The sequence below is a fragment of the Benincasa hispida genome, chromosome 11 (assembly GCF_009727055.1).
Source record: "Benincasa hispida cultivar B227 chromosome 11, ASM972705v1, whole genome shotgun sequence".
NCBI classification, from domain to species: Eukaryota; Viridiplantae; Streptophyta; class Magnoliopsida; order Cucurbitales; family Cucurbitaceae; genus Benincasa; species Benincasa hispida.
This window is the reverse complement of record NC_052359.1, coordinates 9,184,636-9,189,420: the sequence shown is the minus strand read 5'-3', so window position 1 is coordinate 9,189,420 and position 4,785 is coordinate 9,184,636. Positions and strand designations below refer to the sequence as shown.

At 28.3% G+C, this 4,785-nt stretch overlaps 1 long non-coding RNA gene across 1 annotated transcript; it reads right to left on the bottom strand.

Annotated features, from left to right (window-relative positions):
* On the bottom strand, window positions 1–2,743 carry LOC120091973. Its single transcript, XR_005485874.1, has 3 exons — window positions 2,560–2,743; window positions 1,634–1,741; window positions 1–362 (listed from the first exon to the last, which is right to left on the bottom strand). It is a non-coding gene; the product is annotated as an uncharacterized LOC120091973 (long non-coding RNA).
* Window positions 2,744–4,785: the final 2,042 nt, after the last annotated feature.

Sequence of the window (4,785 nt, the reverse complement as noted above, 5' to 3'; positions counted from 1 at the left end):
TACTTTATCAATATTAGCATCAACATCAACATCTATCATTTCTAGACTCACAGATGAAGGATGATTCTTTTCAAATGACTCTTGAGATTGTCTTCACTTTGACATTTGTGTGCGACCTTCTGCTTTACAATTTTCATTAGAGAATGTAACAAAGTGAGAATCTCCGTTTGTCCTTTTTTAAGATCTTCAAAATCTTTTTTGTGTTGCCTTTTAAGACCTTCAATATCTTCTTGTAAAGAAGATATTCTTTCTCCAATCTGTTTATCTTTTTTAGCAACTTTTCTCCTTCCTCCAATCTTTTCTTCTCCATAAATTTTTTGAAGTATTCTGATGTCATTTCTTCTTGTGATGCAACAAAGGAACTAAAGAAAGTTGAAAACATAATATTTAATTAGTATTGTATACAAAATATCTTTTTTTAATGAGATTTGAAATACTCAAATAATCATAGGTAGGAGTTATCAGTGATATGGGCTTATCACTGATAGACCCCATTACTGATAGACCAATATCACTCATATGGTCTATCTATCTATGATATTGGTCTATCATTGATAAACTATGTTGCTGATAGACTCCTTCCCTACAGTTATTTGTGTGTTTCAATGGATATAATACTTCTATCACTAATATTTGTCTATCATTACTGATACACCAATATCTTTGATAGACAGACTTGTATCACAATTACTAATGGAAAAATTAGAAACTTATGTTTTGTTCTGAGAAGATATTGTCATTAAGATCTTGCCAATTTGGTTGCTTTTTTGTTTCCCAATTCAAGATTCTTGGAAAGCCATTTCCTATTCTTTTTGTGAACCCTTTAGAAAGTTTAGGAAGTATTTCATATGCCCAATAAGCTAAAACTATGGGGAAGCCTTGCATATAGGCAATTAGTTTTTCTTTACTATTAATAGATTTCTTAAAAAACTCGACGATAAAACTATAAGACAGTCTTCCCTATAGATAATTCCTAAAATTCTCATCATCATTCAGCATCTTAACATACTTCCAATCCACACAATTATGACATTATTTTGGAATCAACAAGTTTTCTAGCAAAAAAGATTGGCAAGTTTTGCTATTTTTGTTTCATCACTGCAGTGACTAGAAAAATAGTTAAATGCACTATTCACATTTTCCCTAGTGATGCTAGTATATTTCTAAAAAATGCTTGTCTAATTACTGAATCATTTTCTTCAACTTCATTTAAAACATCTTCAACAAGGTATTCATCATAATTGAATCCAGTAATCAAACAAAAATCCCTCAACCCAAACTCTACAATGTTACCTTCAATATTGAAAAGAAGAACATTGTTATTAACAGAGACACATTGTCTTCTAATCAAATGTGCTAGAAGTTGTAAAGGTACTTTGGACATTTTTAAACCTAGTAGATGCCCAAATGGTCCTTCCTTAAACAAAGATAGACACATAGAATCTAAACCCATAATATGGTCTATCACTTCCATCTTGACATAAATTGTGACTTTCAAAGTGGAATTCCAACTTTCTTTAGGATTTTTTTTTTTTTTTTTTTTTTTTGCCTATTTAAAAAAAAAGGAAAATATATGTTATAAATATTCTAAAGAATAACAGAAATAGATATATAGTAAATATATAATTCATACCTTCCCTTTTTTCAACTTTTTTTTACTTGACGGTTCTTCAAGTTCTAAGGTTCTTTTTGCTCCTTTTTTTTGTTGTTCGCTTTCTATAATTGTTTTCCAATTATCAATCTGTTAGAATATTAATAACTACTCCAGTTAACAAACTAAACATTTCCAGTCTACCAGTGTTAAACTTATCAATGATACGTTTCTATCACGGATAGACTTGAAGTGATGAAGTCTATCAATGATAAGGTTATCACTTATAGACTTCACCACTTCAAGTCTATCAATGATAGAAACTTATCACAGATAGACCCTAATCAATATCATATTTGAAGTTTAAAAGCAAGCTAGCAATAGTCTATCAACTAAACAACAAATAAACAGAAACAAAACTACAATTTTTCTTCATTTTCATGGAAAATAAATCCAACATGCTCCAAGTCTATTAGTGATAGCAACCTATCAATAGCAGACTCTAATCAACAAAAAAATAATAATAATAAACAACAGTGAAATTGTACATTTACTTACATGGCATGAAAATACATTCAACATCCATTATGTATATCATTTATCACTGATAGACTCCATTCAACAACACCAAAGAAAAAAACAGTAAACCAATGCATTTATTTACTCATAAAAAAAAACAAACAACTAAACAAAAAACAAAAAACAAAAAAAAAAGTCATGCAACTACGCTTTTTCTTATCTTTGAAAAAAAAATAGTCATGAAACAATAATCAATCAACTAAACACATTTGAATGGAAACGGGAACACATTCACTGGAAGAAGATTGTCGTCGATCTACGGATATTTTATGGATGATCGGTAGGTTTTTTTATTTGCATATTTTAGAGTTTTAAAGAAGATCGTTGAGTTAGGGTTTTTCGAACAAAAAAAAAAGATGAAACTAAACGACAGATGGATGAAAACTTACTATGGGTGGATGCGAATTGGCAATTGTTTTTGGAAATCCTAATCGGCAATGGAAGAGAAATCATTGATCGTTTTAGTGTGCTGGAAGAGAAATCAGCGATGGGCTCATGGAAGAAGTATTTGAAAGTATTATCATGGAAGAAGGATTATGGGTTGTGGGTCATGGGCTTTTATGGGCTTTTTAGTCTTTTTTTATAGGCTTTTTAGTCTTTTTATATGGGTTGTACTCAAATTTAGCCATATTTATAATTTGTTTTAGTTAATTCTATATTTAGAATTAGTTTGGCCAAAAATTTATGCTTGCTAGTAGCCCTTTCAATTAACTTATACTATTTCTAAAATAAATCATGCATAAAACAAAAGAATGAAAAAGAATAGAAAGCCCTAGACCAATCACAAGAAGATTGAACTTACCTAAATAAATAAATTTAAAAAAAAAAAATTGAACTTAACTCAACTCGGAAGATCAAAAAGTATAAAATTATAGAGGTTGAACATATAATATACATATTTTGTTGAATAAGAATTTTGGATCAATCATAAGTCACTCTATCATTCCTCAATTTAATGATAAAGTTACAAATTATCAAATTTAAGACAATTTAAAAGTCGAACATGTGTCCTAAATTGAAGTTGAAGATAAGAGTCGGTAGATCTCGATGATGCACATGTTTTTGTCTTAATCGTTGAATTGAATAAACTAATTTAAACCAATAATTAACTCCAAAAATAGGCTTAATTTGGTTCAAATATCAACCAAGCCCAAAATCTAATTAATTAGACCCAAGGTCCAAATCCATGAACTAACTAAGTTTAAGTCCACAAAGCTCAAAACTACTTGGTAAATTTCAAATTTAAATTATTAAAAAAAAAAAAAAAAGCTAGTTATAGTGTTTTAGTAAATTAATTCCAAGTTGTTGTGATTTAGTTACATGACCCAAATATGCTTACTATTTCAATTAATTTCATACTGATATTCATTTTTGGAGTAAAAAATTGAAGCAATCAAAATTTCATTAGAACATAGATGTGAAAAAGTATATTAACATGGCATGATAAATTTGAGATATGTAAATTCTTGCAGGAGGTGACAAATTGTTAAGAAAACTAAATCTAAAAAGCAAATATCTATTAGCTTTGCACGTTGGGATCAATTAAGAAGTGATTTTCCCGTAATTATTTTTTTCGTATGCAAACATTATTTCAAACGGGGCTTTAAGTTTTTATATACTTTTGTATTTGTCAAAATACATATTATATACTAAAATAATTTAGCATTAATAAACAAGCATAAATAGATTAAGTAATCAATGGTAAACCTAACTTCCATGGAAAAGTCTAACTAAATTAAAAGAGTCTAATGAGTGTTTCAATTAGACTTCTAAATTTTGAGAAGTACTTTGCTCTTGATGTTCGAAAATTTTTTTTAAAATACCACCTGAGAGTTTTTTTTTTTCTCTTGTTAAATAAGATGAAAATAAAAATGAATCATTGGACAATATATATGTGACAGTATTTACAATGTCACTAACGTAAATTGATATGACAGTTGATGTGTACAAAATTTAAGTAAATGATCTTTAGTGATCTTGATATTCTATAATAATTATAAATATTATCACATAAAACTTCTAGTTCCTACACATCAGCTACATGTCCATTTTAAAGATATTTAATGGAACAAAGTTCAAATTTTACGGTAACACTAAAAGTTATTCCCAAAATTCGATAGTATTTTGTATCACTTAACTTTATAAAAATATAAATAAATGCATGCAACAATTATTTTATCTATAAACGTGATAGAATTTTGATAAAGTAAAAAGGGACAAAGAAAGTGAAAGAATCAATTATTTTTCTCTCATGGCATAAAAAGTGAAAAATTTGCTCCCCAAATTCAGTGAGAAAAAAAAAATGGAACACAAGCATAAAAGCATAAAGTACTCAAAAAGCTTTGAAAAGCAAAGATGTGGTAAGGCTTGGTGGGACATTATGTTTCCCATGTACTAGTGGACAAGGACAACAATACAAAAGGTTAAATTATACGTTATACCATAACTTTTGAAGTATAGCATAGATTTTAAAATGTTTGATTTTTATTCTAGAATTTTGAAATTTATTCAAAAAATACTTTAAAAGAGTTTTTCGCCCAAATAAATGGAAAATCGTCGAAGTGGCTAGCATGTAAAAATTGAAAGTCATATACGACCTTTCTTTTTTTCAAAAA